General features: G+C 43.6%; 1 long non-coding RNA gene across 1 annotated transcript in view; it reads left to right on the top strand.

The window, feature by feature from the left end:
- Positions 1–21,694, top strand: part of LOC117351621 — a 128,539-nt gene that overhangs the window by 41,855 nt on the left and 64,990 nt on the right. The window contains exon 2 of the long non-coding RNA XR_004537492.1: positions 12,567–12,742. This is a non-coding gene — a long non-coding RNA (uncharacterized LOC117351621). The remainder of the gene's footprint in view (positions 1–12,566; positions 12,743–21,694) is intronic.

Here is a 21,694-nt window from a genome sequence, read left to right as displayed (position 1 = left end):
AGATCAGGAAACATCTTTACTTTACAACCAAGAAAAACTTTTTGTCTATTTTTAAAGTAAAGTCTTAATAACCATGTTTTATCTAGCGGAAGCGCCACAGTTATAATTAGGGTTGCTGGTAATGCTAAGTCCTTATCAGACGTCTCTAATAATTCTGAAACATTTAAGGTTTGTTGAACCAATTCTTTTTGCTGGTCTACAGAAGCTTTCATTGGCAAATAATAAACACGTGAAAATGGTGGTAACATTTCCTCTGATACTTCTAAAATTTCCACTAAATATCTCTTAAGCATTTCTCTAGGATTTACCATCTCAAGTTTAGGAAAATTAATTAAGCTTAAATTATTACTACGAGAATTGTTGGTATTATCCTTAATCAGAGTCTCTTGAAGTTGTTTAGATGTGAAGATTTCCTTTTCAATTTTCTGTAAAGAAGCATTTGAGTTAGTCAATTCTTTTCTTAAATCATTCAGTTCTTTTGCTTGTTTTGTAATTTTTCTTTCCAAGTATTGAAATTTAGGGGTAGTAGACTTTGCAAAACCAGCAATTAAGTCCCATAAGGAATCTAAGGTTACCACTGCAGGTTTAACCAAAGAAATTGAAATTTGTAAGATAGTAGTGTGCTCACCATTCTGTGGGTATTCTTCAGGGCCTGCCTCCTGGATATCGCCCCCTTGTAAAGTTGAATTATCCCCAGCCATATTTGTTAGGGCTCCTTGACTATGAGCCCCTACCTCCAAACATTCTCCCGGATCCAATCTTGCCTCTGAGGGAAAAAACACCACGGCCTCCGGGGTTTCCCCACCCCTGGGAGAGCTGGTGACCTGAGGTTGTGGGGGCGGCGCCCTTGCATCGGGGCTCAGCGTGACTGCGTGCCCTAGAGGAACAACAATGGGTTCGCCTCCCTGTATCCTCAGCAGGCCGCCATCCGATGCCCGAGAGACCTCCTGCATTCGCCTCAGGAGTTGAAACATAGAAACATAGAAGATGACGGCAGAAAAGAGCTACAGCCCATCAAGTCTGCCCACTCTGCTTACCCACCCCCTGTCTATGCCCTAATGACCCAATTTCCTTATCTTGACCCTCGTAGGGATCCCACATGGGTATCCCATTTATTCTTAAAGTCTGGCATGCTGTCTGCCTCGATCACCTGCACTGGAAGCTTGTTCCAATGATCAACCACTCTCTCTGTGAAGAAATTCTTTCTGGTGTCGCCATGAAATTTTCCGCCCCTGAGTTTGAGCGGGTGCCCTCTTGTGGCCGAGGGTCCCTTGAGAAAGAAAATATCATCTTCCACTTCGACACGTCCCTTGAGGTACTTAAATGTTTCGATCATGTCTCCCCTCTCCCTACGTTCCTCGAGAGCTGCAATTTGTTCAGTCTCTCTTCGTACGAGAGACCCTTGAGCCCCGAGATCATCCTGGTGGCCATTCGCTGAACCGATTCAATTCTGCGCACATCTTTACTGTAATGTGGCCTCCAGAATTGCACGCAGTACTCCAGATGAGGTCTCACCATGGCCCTGTACAACGGAATTATGACTTCATACAACGGCATTATGAGTTGCTCTATATTGCCAAGAGGGGAACTTCGGGGTGCCGCGAGGCAGCAGCAGCATTCTGGCCTCTTCTCTTGGGCATGTTTGTAAGTATCCACAAAGCCCGTTCAGGGCTTGAGACAAAGAAAATTTCTTAGGTTGAGGGACAAACCCGACGTGAACAGCTCAGTGCGCCTAGCTTGAAGCAGCCATCTTAGACCTTGCTTCCCTGATTGTTTGTCCCCACACACATATATGCAAGCATGCTTAAATACATATAAACGTATACTGATACATCCAAACATTCACAGAGATATCAATCCACACAAATCAAAGGGATAGATACACAAAACAGACTATGTACGTAACTACTGTTTCTACGTAAATTTATAATGTATATATTCTCTCTCTCTCTCTCTTAGGAAATGTAATGAATTTCACCAACCATACTTTGCAACATGCTATCCCTACATATTTTAAGACATCTCAGGCAATTACTTGTGAAATCCATAGAATTATCTTTGCTTCAAATGAGTCCCTGTAGCATAAATAAGAGTAATGACTAGGGGATGGGGGCCAACATCTAGCCTGCAGAGAGAGAACTTTGCTGCTTGACTATTTTGTTATAGATGGTGAAAAGAACATGATTAAGGCAGTGAAGAAGGGAAGGAACCTTGATGGTTTCCAATGCAGACATTTGCTGCTCCTAGGCGTAATTTTAATTTAATTTAAATCATTTCTATTCCACTATTACCAGTCATGTTCAGAGCAGATCACAGTAAGGTAAGCAACATATAATCCAATTATCATATAAAACCTAAAAATGATATTCCATTACATAAATACAGTGATTGAAAAAGATCCCATCCTCCTATTAATATACCTACTCTGCAGATAAAAATATTTGGAAAAGCAGGGTTTTGACGAGTGTTCTGAACTTCAGATAATTACTGACACCTCTTGCATGTCTGCTGGCAAAGCATTACATTCAATAGCTGCATTAAAGCTAAATTACTTATCTGAAGTTCTTTTTAGATGGAACTTATTTGCCATCAGGTAAGAGATACAGTTGCTGTTATCGGAACATAGCTCTTCTACCAGGGTTATAAAGATCCAGCATACTGAGTGAATACAGCGAGAGACAGCCATGTAATATTTTCAATCCGAAATAACAGTAACTTAAAAATCACTCGAGCATGAAATGGAAACCAGTGTAAATGAATTATAAAGGAGTAGCTCATTCTCTATGTAAAATCAGCTTGCTGCTGCATTTGAAGTCCAGACCTTTGTTTTACTGACAAACCCTAATCCAATGGGGATAAAATCAAAGCCTGCACTTTGATTCTCAGTGCCTCTCTGAGAGACATGATCTAATCCACTTCATGTATTTAAAAACAAAACTTTCTATGGTTACATCTAAATCCAGAACTAGCCCTAACACTTTCTGCAAAGTTTCAAGGGAACTTTAATTCTGAATGAGGTTTTACCTTCTGTTTCATACTTTATAAGAACCCTTGATGTGGCAGCTAAGATCCCCCTCCCCCTCCCCTCTGATGGGAGAGGCCTCCACATTTGGCTTAGACCCAACTGTGCACTGCCAGGAGTAATATAAGTGCTTTTAGAAAGAGTCTTTTTAGATTGGTGATGAGAGCTTATGTATCTCAAGTTCAGGCTTTTCACTTTGGTTGTGTAGATTCAAGAATATGCCCGAAATGTCATCAAGGGATAATAATTTGGGTCATGCTTTTTGATTGTGTCCCCGAATTCAGAATTTTTGGGGTGTTATTTGTGAATTTTTGGGGGAGTTGTTCTTTCTTGGATAGTGCCTACTTCTCCCCAGATGGTGTTGTTTCTTCAATGGGAAGGGACTTTTAGGAAAGGAGTTAGGGCAGGGGTTTCCAACCTTTTGGCTTCCCTGGGCCACATTGGCCCAAAAAAATGTTTCTGGGGCTGCACAAATGCGCAAACGCTGCCGCAAGACAGAGGGAGCTGGCAAGATGGTAAACACCCGGGGGCAGCAGAGGAAAACACTGCATCGCCCTAGACCAGAGCCACACAAAATACTTCACGGGGCTGCATGCGGCTCTCGGGCTGCACCCCTGAGTTAGGGGGTTGTTTCACAAAGCATTTATTGTAGGTCAAAAATGTATTTTGCAACATTGGTTAGAGCAGGGGTGTCCAACCTGCAGCCCGAGGGCCATATGCGGCCCTGTGAAGCATTTTTTGCGGCCCCGGTTGAGGGCGATGCAGTGTTTTCCTCTGCTGCCCCCAGGTGTTTACCGTTTTACCAGCTCCCTCCTCTGTCTTGCTGCAGCATTTGTGCAGCCCCAGAAACATTTTTTTCGGCCAATGTAGCCCAGGGAAGCCAAAAGGTTGGACACCCCTGGGTTAGAGAAAGGTCCACCCTCTTTTTGGCAATGGAGGGCAGCATTTCATGCTCTTGTGATTTTGGAAGCTAGGGTGACATCCCCATTCTATAAGCAACAGCGTAGATTTTGGATGACCTGGGAACCCTATATCAATCAGTTATCGGCCAGAGCATGTAGTTTTGTTTTGAATTCATTACATTTGTAATAGAAATGAAGCACATTTTCTTAATAACATTTTGGTATAAGATGGAGGAATGGAGAGATGAGGAAGGAAGGTGGGAGTGATGGGGGAAGGGTTGGGATAGATGGTAGGAGGATGTGTAGGACTAGTTGGGTAGTTAATGTTAAATTTAGAATATGTGGAGTTTTTTAATGATATTAATTTTATTTTAAATCTCATTTCTTATGTTGAAGTTATTGTCTTTTATTGTTAATTTTAACAAACAGATGAAAACATGAAAAGAAAGCATGCTGATAAATGTATTTTAGTATACAGCTATACTGTATTCTCATTGTACTTTTCTCTGATTATTGATGTATGATTCTTTCTGATATAATATTTTTATTAGATTTATTATATATATGTATGGTTTTGCCCCTTCCATTTCCCTGTACCTTTTAAACTTCTCCAGCATGAGCAGCATGCTGCCCACGTTGGTGTCAGCTCCCTTTGACGTCACTTCTTAAGCATGGGTCCCGGAAGTGATGCCGAGAGAGCGCCAAAAAAGTATGGGGGAAGGCAAGGGGTGCATGTGGCAAGAGTAGGGGAGAGGAGGAGGGGTACCGCTGCACCCTTAGGAAGACTGCACCCGGGGCGGACCGCACCCTTGTTACTATGCCACTGCTGCCAAATGCTGTTCTACAATTGGCACCCAACTCTGAACAACATTTATCGAATAGTGCTAAGCATTAATTTTTATGCTTGTAGAATTATGTCCTAAGTGACTTGTCCAGAGTCAGAAGGAGCTGTAGTGGAGGTTCTTATCCCACCGCAGGAACTATTAAGCAACTCCAAGATTCCTAACCGGTGATTTAAAGGGAAGTTCATAGTTCCCAAAAGCGATTTTGATGTCAGGTATGTGGCCACTTGTGTTGGGGACCCACAGGAGCTCAGGCAGTTTGCCCGTCTACAGCAATTCGAGAGAGAGCTAAAAACAACAGTCAGTTTATTCAGTTTGGTTGAAGAATTATCCTCTAGGAATATTGTATATTCAAAAATGCAAATGTAAGTAAGCATTTAAAATGAAAGAGGGAGTATAAAAAGTAAACATCAGTAAAAAGTTGAGTTAATGTACTAAGATAACACAGCAATAACTGATTTATTATAAACAATATGAGTCCCGCAAATACCAAAACTAAAATTGAATTCTTGAAGTCATCAGCTGGAGGGTATTAGAAGTGAATTTAATATTCTTTTAAGATTCATTTCCTCCAGTATACAAAAGAAACATGATAACAGCAAAAATCTTTAATATTTAATTTTTGGAGCTGTTGCATTAGAGGAAATGTTCTCATGCTACAACTTAAATATTCTTTCTGTTCTTGAAATGTTTCCTGCCGTAAGGGTGAAAACATAATTCAGGTGATATTCTTTTTCTAATGTATTTGAGACAAGTTTTTCTCACATTTCTTACAGCAGGAGGAAACTGTAGAACTATTTTATGTGATCTATAGTGCATAACTACCTTTCTAAAATCATTCCTCGGAACATAGCTGCAGACATTTACAAGACATATACAAATTTCACATCCATCTGCCCAAGTGACACTGATGGTCACTGCAGGAAAAGGTGTGTGCATAGAGGCTGCTCATGCATCATTTCAATTCTGCATCATCTGTGCAGTTTTAGAAACATATATCTGACATGTCACTTATAAAATTATCACTTAGATGTTCAAAGAATATGCTGTCTTACTTTCTTTACACATATAGGGGGAAATTCTGTATAGGATGTCAGTTTCTGCAGCTGCCTAAGAAGTGGCTGAGAATTGCCCTAAGGGACGGACGCCCAACCCCACCTAACCAGCCGGTTAGAGAATCATGCCTGACTCCTTCCCATCAGCTGATCACAGCAAAGAATCCCCCTTCTATGATCAATGGAGCGGCTGTGGTAGGGAACCCCCCTCCCCAAACTTGGCTAGCAGGAAGGATGGCCAATTTTTCCCGCTGCTACCGCAACCCCCCCCCCCCCCCCCGACACTGTCTGTACCTACTCCCTCCTGCTGCCGACCCCACAAACCCCTGACACTGCCGACCCCCCCCCCTCACACACACACACATCCAATTGGCAGGAGGAATGCCCACTCCCTCCTGCCACCAGTCCCATTGATTCCCCAAACCCCTGACACTGCCGACACCCCCCTATCCAATTGGCAGTTGGGATGCCCATTCCCTCCTGCTGCCAGCTCTGTCGATCCCCTGAACCCCTGACCCTCCCCAATGCCCACCAAACATTCTCTGACATTCCCCAACACTCCTCCACACCCACCTGACATTCTCCAACACTCCCCAACACCCCCAACACTCCCTCATACCCCAACATCCACCCCAATACCTTTAGGAGATGGCTGGCAAGAAGGATGCCCACTCCCTCCTGCCAACTCAATCAATACAGTAAAAAGGGGGGAAAATTGTATATTTCAAACAAGTAGGACAACAAATGCACATTACAAAAAAATATATATGAAACTATCTTATGTATTCTTTTACACAATCTGCAAATGTGAACTGATTCAAAGAGATGTTCAGTAGAAAATACAATATGCTCAGAGACCTGGAGACCACGACAGGGGCGTGCTCCCCTTTTGTAGTCTCACCATCCAATCACAGTATATTTCTCTTTAAATTTTACTTTCTTTTTGTTGGCAAAAGATCTCAATTCTTCACATTAGTTCGAAAAGATAAGTGCTTTAGTGTTTTCTGAACTAATGTGAAGAATTGAGATCTTTTGCCAACAAAAAGAAGATAAAATTTAAAGAGAAACATACTATGATTGGATGGTGAGACTACATAAGGCGAGCACGCCCCTATCATGGTCACCAGGTCTCCGAGCATACACTTCTCCCTCGGTATTCGCAGGGGATAGAGGCAGAGCCAGACCGCGAAGTGTGAAAAACTGCAAATAACTTCTTGTCCAGCTCTGACCCACCCCCGCCTCTCTCCCACCTTCCCCCCCCCGGCATCCCGGCCTTACCTGGTGGTCTAGCGGGCATTCGGGGCAGGAGCGAACTTCCTACTCTCCTGCTCCACGCAGATCGCCAATAGGAAATGACTGCCATGAGTTCCCGTAGTGTCTCGAGACTACGATGGGAGCTCACGGCAGCCATTTCCTATTGGCGATCTACACAGGACAGGAACATAGGAAGTTTGCTCCTGCCCCGAAAGCCTGCTAGACCACCAGGTAAGGAGTAATCTATAGCGCTACTAGGCATTTTAAGTTCTGTAGGGAGGCAGGAAGGCCCTAAACTATGTTTTGTTTTGTTTTTCCCCCCAAAAAAATCACGGATAATTGAAATTGCGAACCCCGAAACCGCGAATAGGGAGGGGGAAGTGTATTGTATTTTCTACTGAACATCTCTTTGAATCAGTTCACATTTGCTGATTGTGCGAAAGCATATATAGAGGAGTTTCATATATATATTTTTGCATTCCCACCTGCCAGCAGGCCCACCTCTTCCAAAATGGCAGGCCTTCCCCTTCCTGGTGCATCCTGGGATGCACTGGGGAGGGGCCTAAGGCTTCGATTGGCCCAGATGCCTAAGGCCTCCTTCCCAGTGAATTCTGGGAGTTGCCTAAGACTTTAATTGACAAGATATGAAAGGCCACTCCCATAAAACACCCAATCTTTTACACCAGATGAACATAATTTCATGGAGATGGATTCAGGTTCTAGTAGCGGTACAGAAGGGACTAGACAGAGGTCTAAATCACCAGTTTTTTTTTTACCAAGAGGATCTTGAGGAGGAAGTTGTTGCCATTGAGGGGGCAGAAGGCAGGGTCAAAGAACAGACAAGGACCATTATCAAGATCTCAATCAACCGCAAACTCGGTCCAAGAGTCCAAAGACCTAGCGCTTTCCTTTGTCCCTTCCTCCATACATGATCCTTTTACTGCGCGCCAAGATATCGACCGATTCAGTCGGACTTTACAAATCAAATTGTTTTTCTATGACCGACTTATTGAGGACACTTCATCCATTATGAGAGCCTCATCTAAATGTCCCCTTCAGGGACCTTGGACAGCAAGATTGCCACTTTCAAAGAGCTTCTACTTAAAAATATCACTTCCTTGACATAGAATAAACATCATAGATAGTATGTCAATTTGTTGGTCAGTGAATTTAGAGCTCTTAAAGAATGAAGCAATGACAATTGGTTTATTATCAAGCCTGCTGACAAAGGAGACTCTTTTGTCATCTTAAGTAAGGATCACTACATTACCAAGGTCAACAGACACCTATTGGATGAGCATTGCTACATTCCCTTACTTTTTGATCCCAGCTAGAATTTTGTTACAAAGGTAGCTCAACTGGTTGATCAAGCTCTAACAGAAGGACAAATTACTAAGGCAGAAAGTACATTTTTTAAAGTTTCTTCTTCACATAAATATGTCTTTTATATAGTTCTGAAAATGCACAAAGGGATTATTCCATCTCCTGGCAGCACCATAGAACGGTTTTGGAACCCCTCTCTAAATTCGTGGATTAGTTTTTAAAGCCTCTAGTTGGTCAAGACAAATCATACATTAAGGACACCACACATTTTTTACAATGCTTATGTGATATTAATAATTATAAATATAGATGCTCCACTTATTAAACTGAAAGCACTATCTCAATGGAAGAAAAAGCCTCAGGTTTCTTCTGGCAGAGCATAAATGCTCAAACCTCCTCTACCCACATCGGCAAAAAACTTTCGGAGAGAGTGTGCTACTGCCACTATGCTAATCTTAATGTGGGACTGAGATATAAGCTGCAACACTAGTTACTGTGTTATAAAATAAGAGTGATGTCTTAATTAGTAGCCAGCCAACGTTTCACAGTAAAAAAACATTTCTTCAGGGCTCAGAGACTCACTTTTTCACACAGTTCTGTAGAGACAAGTATATATAAAAGCTTTATGTATCTAATTCAAATAATGTGATATTCTACATATGAATCAAACTGCAGTACTCACTGGAATGCTTGCTTACTCGATCTCACCAGCGTCCTGTCTCAATAGTGGCTTCTCATTCTTTATTAAAGAAGAGATTCACCTATCACTCCATTCCACGTCATTGTTGTGGGATGCATTGGCTTCTCTTTATTGGTTGGCCAGCACAGCCATGGCCCTCTTGGATTGGTTCTCCAGAGTCATGGCAAATTTCATTCTCTGATGTGAAATACTAGAACATTAAATCTTTAATAGAAGTAGTACCAATCAGTATTCATATTTAAACCTCTAGGAGTTACAGATTCAATCTCATAGATCCAGCATTGTTCTCGTTACTAGAGACATAACTGCCTGTTACCCCCACAAAAATCTTGTTTAACATGATCAAGTATATAACATCTCAGTTGGGAAAACTCATGATTCTGATCTAGACAATGCTGTACCATCAGTGCTTGTGTATTTTTCCTGCCTAGTGCACTTCTGTGTTCATTTAGATGAATCCTCAGTTGTCTAATTGTCTGGCCCACATAAACCTTAGAACATGGGCATATGATACAATACACCACACACTCAGTAGTGCATGTCGTCTCATATTTAAATGCATATCTCTTCTGGTTTATCGGGTTTATAAACTCTGATGCTGTCACCATAATTGCACAATTCATACAGTTCCCACAAACTGTATGTTGAGGATGTGTGCTGTTCTTTACTTTTTTATCTCCTGCTCACGGTTAAACCGTGGTGTTGGCAAATCCCCAGGCTCCAGACGAGTCCCTGTAAATGCAGGGGGTCCAGCTCCATGCTCCCCTCAATGTTTTCAATGGCCTCTGGGGAAAGCCCCACACCGCCTTCCGGTGGCTCCTCCACCTGCGGTGAGCTGGTGATCTGAGAAGGAAGAGGGATGTACTCTGGCGTTGGGACTCAGGGTGGTTTCCAAGCCCAGGGAGAACACATCCGTCTCGCCACGGCGCATCTCCAGCAGGTGTGCCAACGCTCCTGTGATGTCCTGCATTCGGCCTCTCCGTTTCGGCATAGTTGCAGGCAATTATCTTTTTTTAGAAGGCAATAAGCAATGGTGAGCGAGCACTCTGTAGCGAAGCACTCAGCCAACAGGTCCATCCGCCATCTTGGATCCCTGTCTCCCGGCCCACTTGCTCATTCTATCTCTCTTCATAACCAGATTAGACTATTGTAATATTGTTATTCTTGGAGCATCTAAACATGCCCTTAAGAAACTTCAGACGCTGCAAAACACTGCTATGCGTTTGTTGGGTAACTAAAGGAAATCAGATTCTAAAGCAGCACCACTGGCTGTCTGTTGAATTCTGCATTACATTCAAGCTTCTGTTGCTAACTTTTAAGACTATTTATTTACCATACCATACTGATTCTTGTATCCTGCAAATGTCAACTAGGAATCATTGCGGATTACATAATATTTTACATTGCTTATGCAGTATACCGTTTTTCTTTTCTTTTTTTAAGTGGATTACATTCAAGGACTCCAAGTATTTCTCCCTATCTGTCCCAGCAGAATCACATTCTAAGCTATGTTACCTGTTTAGGCTTTCTGCTTATTTGCCATCTCTTACAATTCCCTATTCATCTGCTTGCATACTTAGATCGCTCAATGACCACCAGCTGGTTTTTACCAGAACATAAGAATTGACCTACTGGGACAGACCGAAGGTCCATCAAGCCCAGTATCCTGTTTACAACAGTGACCAACCCAGGTCCCAAGTACCTAGCAAGATCCAAAGTAGTAAAACAGATTTTATATTGCTTATCTTAGGAATAAGAAGTGGATTTCCCCAAGCCATTTCAATAATGGCCTATGAAAGAGTGAACAAGCAATTCACATCTATCCTTTCCACTCCACTCATTATTTTATAGACCTCTATTATATCCCCCCTTCCCCGAGCCATCTCTTCTCCAAGCTAGAGAATACCTTACACAGTGATTTTTTTCTTTATAGCTCCCTCTTATTTGGAATTCACTTCCACTTACTATTAGAGAAGAGCTGTCCCTGAAACAATTAACATAAGAACATAAGAATTGCTGCTGCTGGGTCAGACCAGTGGTCCATCATGTCCAGCAGTCTGCTCGCGTGGCAGCCCTTAGGTCAAAGACCAGCGCCCTAACTGAGACTAGCCCTACCAGCATACGTCCTTGTTCAGCAGGAACTTGTCTAACTTTGTCTTGAATCCCTGGACTGTGTTTTCCCATATGACAGACTCCGGAAGAGCGTTCCAGTTTTCTACCACTCTCTGGATGAAGAAGAACTTCCTTACGTTTGTACGGAATCTATCTCCTTTTAACTTCAGAGAGTGCCTCTCGTTCTCTCTACGTTGGAGAGTGTGACCAACCTGTCTTTATCTACTAAGTCTATTCCCTTCAGTACCTTGAATGTTTCAATCATGTCCCCTCTCAATCTCCTCTGTTCAAGGGAGAAAAGGCCCAGTTTCTCTAACCTTTCACTGTACGGCAACTCCTCCAGACCCTTAACCATCTTAGTTGCTCTTCTCTGGACCCTTTCGAGTAGTACCGTGTCCTTCTTCATGTACAGCGACCAGTGCTGGACGCAGTACTCCAGGTGAGGGCGCACCATGGCCAGGTACAGCTGCATGACAACCTTCTCCGATCTGTTTGTGATCCCCTTCTTTATCATTCCTAGCATTCTGTTCGCTCTTTTCGCCACCGCTTTTCTGTCAGGCTTATGGTGACCATCACTGGTCAGATTTGTTGGGAGCAGATGGCACTCCCTGCAAACTGGTTTAGTCTGGTGTGCTTGAGTTTTGCAGTGAGTGGATATTGCTTTCCTATTTTATTAATGGAGTTCTTGTTTCTTCTTTGTATTTCTTTTAGATTGTAAATTGCTTTGACTTACACTGGGGTCCTTTTACTAAGGCACGCTAAATGCTAAAGTGCCCATTATATTCTATGGGCGCCTTTGCATTTAGCACACACTAAATCTGTTAGCGCACCTTAGTAAAAGGACCCCAAGTTGCAAGTCCTGATAAAAAATAAAGGCCTAGATTCACTAAACTAATCTGGATCATTGTTGGGCGATTCTTAGCCAAGTTTTGCCAAGCGACCAATTCACTACAGATTCTTCATGCAAATGATCTGATCAGACGTACGCCCTACAGCAATCCCACAGATCGCTGTAGAGTGCTTGAGACACATGCACAGATTATCCTTGTTGGTTGTAGATGTGATTTGCGCAAGCGCTTGCTCTTCGCATAAGCGAAGTCAAAATAAAGGGGGAGGGGTGGCTGCAGTTTTCTTGCTGGCCCTACAAGTGGACATTTTAAAAGGAATCATTTCAATTTGTGCAGCCAGATTATGGAACAGAACACGCTGTAAACCCATGGGTTAGAACCGCGGGTTAAAACCACAGGCTCGCACTGCGTTTTTTGCAGAATATATAAAAAGGGAGTTTGTATGCATGTGTATAGTTTTATTTTTTATTTTGATGGTTGTTTTGTAACTTCAATACTGGCATTTCAGGGCGGCAGAGAGAAGGAGAATCGGCAAGGACTGTAAGCGACTGGTCCTCAGCAGTTGATTCATTTCAACTCGGCAAACCCAATCTGTTTCTTCTGCTTAGTGAATCAATGGCTTCTTACTTATGCCTACCATTTCTTGGATGGATTGGATCAGCTGGGAGATTGATCGGGCAGAAGGTTAGTGAATTGGGGCAGGGTTGGGGAATGATCGCAAACTGGTTGGGACACAATCAGTGAGTTTAGTAAATCTAGGCCAAAGTGCTGTTGAATATCCATATATATGTGGATAGAAGAGAGAATCATACTGAGTGGTATAATATTAGCAGACTTGTAGTGATGTATAGTTTGTCAGAGAAAACACTGGACTAGAGAGTTGCACGGGGACAGAAATCCCACCCATCCCCGTCAGGATCCTCTCCGTCCCCACCCGTCCCCGTCAGGATCCTCTCTGTCCCCACCCATCCCGCAAGGAATTACCTCCATCCCCGCCTGTCCCCATAAAAAGCAGCAATTACTTCTAACAGGATCATCAATTCCACAGTTTCTTTTGTGTTTGTGCTGCTGTTTTCCTTGTGGAATCTCTTTGATGGAACCCTTTTTTTGTTTTCTGTTCAGGTAATTAACTTATAACCCCCCTCTTTTACTAAGGCTGACGTGTCCATTATATTATATGGACAAACCTTGCTTCCAAAGTCTTCCATCCCCGTGGGAGTCCCTTTGGCCAGAGGGGGGTCCCCGTGGGAGTCCCGTGGGTTAGGGGGGATTCCCGCGGGACCTGATCCCTGTTCCCATGCAGACCTCTACACTGGACTGCATCATAATCTCTATTTAGCTTCAGTAGGCTGCAGAGTCACACAGAGCAGGTCCAAGAGCTCACAGTTTTTCTTTCTGAAGTCTTCCAGCTTGAGACTAGATGAGAACGTGCAAGGAGATGTAACACGTTCTTGCCCCTCCCAGTAGATGGAAGGAGCTGGGCCGGCAGTAGCAGGTTCTGTCAGGAGAGCTTGGATTTCTGGGCTCGTAAGTCTGCTGTCTTTGGCATATGTTCTCACACATAAAACAAGCAGAAAGCGAATGTCTGCAAAGAATGGGTGTTAAAAGCCAGCTGCTCAAAGAACACACAGTACCAAGTAAGCCACGGCTATGCTTTGTGGATGGAGATAATTACATTTTCAGAACAGTTCACATCACAGCTGCTTGAAAATCTGAGGGAAATTTTAAGTAACTTCAGATATGTGGCTTCTTGCTCACTAAGGAGCAGTAATGAAAATTGTCCTCTATGTACATTACAATAAGTGAGACAATTTAAGCTTGGCAAAGTATTGAAATCTAGGGCTAAGAGGACTCGGTTGAATATTTTATGAGGTAACTGATGTCGTTGTTTAAATATTGATAAAACATCAATATTAAAATTTTGACTAGAGCTCCAGTGATCAGGTCTTCCCAATGCTGAAACTGCATGACAACTTATATTATTCACATTGCACTGCTCCGCACTTGAGAAATTTATGTCCTTCTCTGGTAAAGCCACTGTATTCAAACTGAGGCTGGGATGTCTGATATGTGGATAATTTCTAAGGCTTGGTTAACTGAACAGCAAAAAATATATTGTAGATATTGCAGGATATGATCTCGCTGGTACTAAAGTCATTAGTTAGCTGGACTAATTGGAGGCCAAAGATTATCCTTTCAAAGTTGATAACTTTTATCTTTTAAAACTTAGTGTAACATTCTGCACTTAGGCTTTGATTCTGTAGAATCGCGCTCAGCGGAGTTCAGCGCTGTTTAGACGTCTAACTTTTTAGGCATCATTAGAGAATCAGGTTTTAGGTGAGATTTAGATGTCCAAACAATGTCCTTAATGTTATAATGTTTTATTATATTACTAGTATTTTAGACCGTTACATTAACAGGTGCTAGAATATATGTCTGTCTGTCTTTCTTTATTTCTGTCTCTCTCTCCCTCCCGCTGTCTTTGTTTCTGTCTGTCTCTCTCCCTGGCCCCCTTTGTCTGTCTGTCTTTCTGTGTCTCTCCCTGCTCTTGTGTCTTTCTTCTTTTCTTTCTGTCTGCCTTCCTCCTGCTGGATATCTTTCTTTCCCCCTCCACTTCCCTGTGCAGTAGCCACAACAGCATTCCCTCCCCCTCCATGTCCCTGTGCAGCAGCATTTCTCCCCACCCTACTTCCCTGTACAGCAGAATTTCAATCTCCCCCCCACTTTCCTGTGCAGCAGCATTCCCTCCCCCCACACCAATTCCCTGTGCAGCAGTAGCGTTTCCCTTACCCCTCCCTCTTCCCTTCCTGCGGTCCCGACAAACCTGCCAATTCCAGCAGTGTGTGCAGCACTCTACACACACTGCTTCGGGGCCTTCTACTGCCCTGATTTACTCTGGCACGTCCCTGATAACATCATCAGGGATGCGGCAGAGCAAATCAGGGCAGTAGAAGGCCCCGAAGCAGCGTGTGTAGAGTGCTGCTGGAATCGGCAGGTTTGGAGTCGGGACCGCGAGGAACGTAGCAGCTGGAGTGTTTTGTCGGCGCTTCCCTTCCACAAGGTGTCACCGCGGCTCCTCTCGATCCCCGCCAGCATCGGAAGCCTTCTCTGACACTGGTGTGGCTGGTGAGAGGAGCCGAATATTGTGGAGGGCAGGGAGTCCAGCGCTGGCGGCCAGTCCTGTCGGCGAGTGTAGGTAGGTGCTGGAAGAAGTAAGGCTCGGGACTCGTGCATGCTCACTCCTGCGGCCACAGACCTACGGATCATGGAAGCACGCAGTTAAGAGTGCACATGCACGGCTAGGGTTTTATTATATAGGATTAGAATGGCGATTTTATGCTGTTTTTCATTATAATTGTAATACTAGGAGTTGAATCTGTTTAATGCTTTTATTTATTTCTCTTCCATCAGATAGAGTAACTGGGATTCAAACCAGCAACATTAGGGTAGAAGGCTGTAGGTTTAACCAGTGTGCTACAAAGTGAGCTAGCAAGCTGCATAGCAATTACAAAACTAGGTCTTATAGGCATTGTAAGGAAGTCTAGTTTTGAGCATAGTTTAGGCTTCAAATAGTCCTGAGTTCTATGGATGAAACTTAGGCACAGTTTGGATGTCCTTAATGCGATCTGCTAAATAGCTCTCTGGGTTTTTATTTTTGCTTTATTAAGCTCAAAATACATTTAATAAGCCACCATCAATACAAAGGGCACATGCAAAACCTTCTATTTTTCTGGGCAAACAGTAATGCTATTTGCTAATTAGAGGAAAAGATCCATTAACTGAAGCACAGCACATGAAAAAAACAGCTTTATGTTTCTTGCTAAAAAGCTACCCTTTTTTCTCACTAAAGACTACTCCAATGCGGTCATTCTTGAAACAGGTGGATTCAGCAAATAAAGCACATGATAAAAATATATAGATTACATGCATAACTTCATTTGCAAAAGGTTAAAACCAGAAAAAAAAATAACCCCAGATACAGACCTTAGCATGGCTTCTACTTCATTGCAAATGGAGGTTTGCAGCTGAACAATGACCTCATTGTGAGATCATCAAGATGCACCTGCAAGGTAGAATGCCACAATTAAAATATGTGCTGGGGGAGCTGAACCCACAACCTCTGGAAGATAAGCACAGGGCTTTTACTCATTGAGCTATAGCAGCTTTCAGACAGGTGTCTCTGCCCGGGTCACTGGTCTTTGACCTATGAGCCACCGCGGGAGCGGACTGCTGGGCACGATGGACCACTGATCTAACCCAGCAGTGGCAATTCTTATGTTCAGATCCCTAAGCTATCATATCACAGGGCAGTCAGAGACACCTGTCTGGAAGCTGCTGTAGCTCAATAAGTAAAGCCTTGTGCTCATCTTCCAGAGGTCATGGGTTTGAATCCCAACCAGCACCTCCAGCACATATTTTAATTGTGGCATTCTACCTTGCAGGTGAACCTTGATGATCTCACAATGAGGTCACCATTGTGCAGCTGCAAACCTCCATTTGCAATGAAGTAGAAGCCATGCTAAGGTCTGTATCTGTTTTTTTCTGGTTTTAACCTTTTGCAAATGAAGTTATGTACACAATCTATATATTTTTGTCATGTGCTTTCTTTGCTTTTAAGAATGAGCTGATTGGAGCACTGTTTAGTCAGAAAGAAAGGGTAGTTTTTTAGCAAGAAAACTAAAGCTATGTTTTTCATGTGCTGTGCTTCAGTTAATGGATCTTTTCCTCTATTTAGCAAATAGAATTGCTGTTTGCCCACAAAAATAGAAGGTTTTGCGTGCAATATATCGGTTTTGATGTCCCCTGTTTATATGGCGCCTTATTAAATATATTTTGAGCTTAATAAAGCAAAAATAAATCCCAGAGAGCTATTTAGCAGGTCGCATTAAAAATGTCCAAAGAGTGCCTAAGTTTCATCCATAGAACTCAGATCTATTTGAAGCCCCAACTAAGCTGAAAAGTAGACCTGGTTTTCATTCATCTACAATAGAGGCATGATATGGACACTCTAGGTCGCTCAGTGTTATGTCTTGTCCCTCCATGCTGCAGTCTGCAGGCTTTGGACTGCCATCAGTATTAATGAGCTGAACATACTGCATTCGGGAGCCCGGAAGCTCTTCCTCTGCTGCGACATTCTGCATCTGTGGGGACAGGAAGTTGAAGAAAAGGGAAAGCTTCCAGGGCAGCATGTTCAGTTCATTAACACTGTTGGTGGCTCAAAGCTTACAAGCAGCTGAGAGAGAGAGGTTAGAGAAATGTCGCACCTGGTTGGAGGGAGGGAGGGAGGGGTATAGGATAAAGCCACCAAATTGGAAGGGAGGAAGGAAGGAAGAAGGACCATCGGGGAAGGGAAGAGAGAAAAGATAGAGATGCCAGACTACAGTGAGAGGGGAGGAATGTAGATGAGAGAGGAAATACCAGTGCATGGTGGGATATATGGAGGGGAAGAAGATGAAATGCCAGACCATGGGATAGGGTGGGATGTGGTGAGGATGGAAGGAAAGAAGAAGGGGGTAAAGTCAGAATGAATCATGTAAAAAGGAGAGAGGGGGCATAGGCTGGATGGGAGGAGAGAGTAGACAGTTTATGGAAGGGACAAAGAAAGAGGGCAGATGCCATATGGAAGGGGAGAGAGGGCAGACAGTGAATGGAAGGGGCAGGGGCAGTGAAAGAGGGCAGATTCTGGATGGAAGGAAGAGAGTGAAGAGAAAATGAGGAAAGCAGAAACCAGAGACAACAAAGGTTAAAAAAAAAAAAAAATTTGTTGCTTTAGGATAAAGTAGTATTGCAGCTGTGTTGATATACACTTATAAATAGAAAATATAAATAAGGTGATCTTTTTATTAGACTAATTTTAATACATTTTTGACTAACTTTTGGAGACCAAAACCCCCTTCTTCAGGTCAGGACAGGATACCATATCTGCAGTATACTGTACTGACCTGAAGAAGGTAGTTTTGGTATCTGTAAGTTAATTGAAAATTGTACTAGTCCAATGAAATGGTATTATCTTATTTCCCATCTTTTGTTTTATTTCTGTTCTTTAATTTGTAAAAGTAGTAATTTATTTTTTATTATTTTATTTAAATCTATATTTGCTATCTCTATATTTTGCACAGTATTAGGGGACATGTGTCACTGTTTCTGTGGTGTTGTACTGTATGCAGAGTTTGGCTTCTTGGCGGTTCAGTTTAACTTTTGTCTACATATTTCTAATTTTAGTTTGTGATTTCTTATTCCAATCTGGATTAGGGTGTATCGGGGTACTGTGTGAACAAAAAAGACATGGTTTTCTGTTAGTACTGAGCAGTGTTCCCTCTAAGCGGGCGGGTGTTGTGAGCAAACTTTTTTCACTGTGAGCTAAAAATATCGGGCGCCAGCAAGTTATGAGCCAAATAAATATGTTGCTTTCTACCACAGAACTTCCTTACGTTTGTATGGAATCTATCCCCTTTCAACTTTAGAGAGTGCCCTCTCGTTCTCCCTGCCTTAGCTACTAAGTCTATTCCCTTCAGTACCTTGAATGTTTCTATCATGTCCCCTCTCAATCTCCTCTGCTCAAGGGAGAAGAGGCCCAGTTTCTCTAATCTTTCGCTGTACGGCAACTCCTCCAGCCCCTTAACCATTTTAGTTGCTCTTCTCTGGATCCTTTCGAGTAGTACCGTGTCCTTCTTAAAGTACCAGTGCTGGACGCAGTACTCCAGGTGAGGGCGTACCATGGCCCGGTACAGCAGCATGATAACCTTCTCTGTCTCTTCAGTCCAGCATCTGCCCCTTCCATTCACTGTCTGTCTTTCCCTGCCATCTCTCCTCCTGCCCCCCCCCCACCCCCCAATTTGGTCTAGCATCCATCATCTTCCTTCTGTTCCCCTCATGGTCTGGCATCTCTATCCTTCCCTCCCCCCTGTGGTTTTTAGCATCTCTCTCTTCTCATTTCCTCCACTCAGATCTGATCATTCTCTGCTCTCTCTTCCCTTTTCTTCTCTGGTCTTCCTTCTCTATTTTCTGCCTCCATCTAAATTAAATTCTTTCTTACTATTTAGTCCCGTTTCCCTCTTTTCACTGTGTCTACACACAGCTTGTCACCCCTTTCCCTCACCCCTCCATTATCTTACTATTTTCTTCCCCCTTTATTTATCTCCTCCTTCCATCCAGTATGTGTTCTTTCCCCACTTCCATTCAGCATCTGCTCTCCCTTCTCAACTGACATCCATCTGCCTTCTGCTCTCTCTCCCTTCTTCTCACTTCCATCATCTGTCCCCTTCTCTCTCTCTCTCATCTCCTCCATTCCATCATCTGCCCCTTCTCTCTCTCTCTCTCTCTCCCCCCCCCAACTTCCATCATCTGCCCCCCTTCCCCTCACCTTTGTGGGTCACTTTCTTTCCCCTGAGGGTGGCTCATGTCACAGGGGAAGCTTTGGCCGAGCAGAACCGCTTGATTGACAGTGGAACTTACTTGATTGATGTCGATGCTGTGGCCCGTTGCCGTTTGAAGGAAAAAAAAAGGTGGAAAAAAGGAACCTGTAAAGGCGAGAGGAAGGGAAACCTCCAGGACAGCTGCTTTTTGCCCTCCTTCAGCGGCCCAAGAGTTCAGACCAGCAGCGGCAGCTCTGTATGCTTTTAACTTCGGCACAGAGCTGCCCCTAATCAATAGTTTAGCGCGGTTTCATGAGGCAGCCTCGGGGCCTTTGATAGCCGGCCCGCTTCGATGATGCGATGTGGGCCGGCCTAGCAAAGGCCCCGAGGCTGCCTTATGAAACCGCGCTAAACTATTGATTAGGGGCAGCTCTGTGCCGAAGTTAAAAGCATACACAGCTGCCGCTGCTGGTCTGGAGGTGCGGAGACAAGGCAGGAGGCAAACGCGGTGGAAGGCAGGAGTCCCGGCGAAGGCAGGAGTCCCGGCACAGCGACTGCAACAGGAAGTTGCAAGTCAGCTGACGCCGGCCTTTCGTTGCGGCGGGGACCGAATCCTTCGCGGACCGGCAAGATTTTGTTTGCGGACCGGCGGTTGAAGAACTGTGCTCTACACTGTGTGCGCTGTGACGAGAAACTTGTGCGCTGCGAGGTAATATTTTGTGCGCCAGCGCACCCCAGCGCAGCTTAGCGGGAACACAGAAGTGTGCAGGACCAATCTGTACTAACCTGGCTTGTTCAGTTTTAAAATGGGTGTATTGATGTTCTTGTGCAGGGGTAGGCAATTCCGGTCCTCGAGAGCCGCAGCCAGGTCAGGTTTTCAGGATATCCACAATGAATATGTATGAGATGGATTTGCATGCACTGCCTCCTTGAGATGCAAATCTATCTCATGCATATTCATTGTGGATATCCAGAAAACCTGACCTGCCTGTGGCTCTCGAGGACCAGAATTGCCTACCCCTGTTCTAGTGCTTGTTGCCTTTTCCTAGTTACACTCATGTTGTGTGACTCATAGATTATTACTAAAAATAATTGTTTCATATAAAGGAGAGGTAGATGTTAAAATATATACTAGGTATGCCACTAAATGAAAGGTCCCATAAATGACATGAAAAATGATATGAAACAAATTTTTGGGCTGCACAATCTTAGAGAATAAAGCTCACTTATTTATCCTTTTATGATGTTCCCTACATCTGAGAAAGCAAAGTAAATAATGCACCTCACTGAACAAGCTTTACACGCTTGCACAATGCAGCACACTTGGGTGTGATACTAAGGAGTCCTTTTGGCTGTGATAGGCCAGAGCACGCTACAGGGGTTCAAGGAGGGTCTAGATAGGTTCCTAAAAGAAAAGGGGATTGAGGGGTACAGATAGAAGTGGAGGTAGGTTGCAGGAATAGTCAGAAACCACTTCATAGGTCATGGACCTGATGGGCCGCCGCAGGAGCGGACCGCTGGGCACGATGGACCTCTGGTCTGACCCAATGGAGGCAACTTCTTATGTTCTTATGTTCTTACTAAGCTGCAATAAAGTTTTGTACTTACTGTTCAGTTAAGCCCTGATTCCATAAATGGTGCCTAACTTCTAGGTGTTTATCATCCGCTGGGCGCTGTTTATAGCATCACGTCTAGCAGCATTTAAGCAGTCTTAGGCACCAATAGGCATTGAAACCTTAGGCACACTCCCATTTACGCCAGGGTTTTCTTAGCCTAAATGGGTGTGCCTAACTTGGGCACCTTTTAGTGCCCAAGTCAAAGTGCTCAAAATCTGTCCAGAATCTAACCCTAACCATGCCTACTTTCTGGTAGGCGGCTCAAATTAGGTACCCACCTCAAAGTGGTAAAAGCCTACCAGCTAATTAATTAATTAATTTTTTTTTTTTTTTAAATTGTTTAATGGCACTTTTCAATTAATTTGCTAATTGAGCCTAACTGAATAATTAAATTGGGCGCTTAGATTGGCTGGGTATGTTGACCTAGGCCAGGGGTAGGCAATTCCGGTCTTCGAGAGCTGGAGCCAGGTCAGGTTTTCAGGATCTCCACCATGAATATGTATAAGATGGATTTGCATGCACTGCCTCCTTGAGATGCAAATCTATCTCATGCATATTCATTGTGGATATCCGGAAAACCTGACCTGGCTCCGGCTCTCGAGGACCGGAATTGCCTACCGCACCTAGTTTTATGCAGCATTTATAGAACCTGGGCCTAAGAGCCT

Source organism: Geotrypetes seraphini, chromosome 18 (assembly GCF_902459505.1).
Source record: "Geotrypetes seraphini chromosome 18, aGeoSer1.1, whole genome shotgun sequence".
Lineage (NCBI taxonomy): Eukaryota > Metazoa > Chordata > Amphibia > Gymnophiona > Dermophiidae > Geotrypetes > Geotrypetes seraphini.
This window is presented reverse-complemented; position numbering and strand designations above follow the sequence as displayed.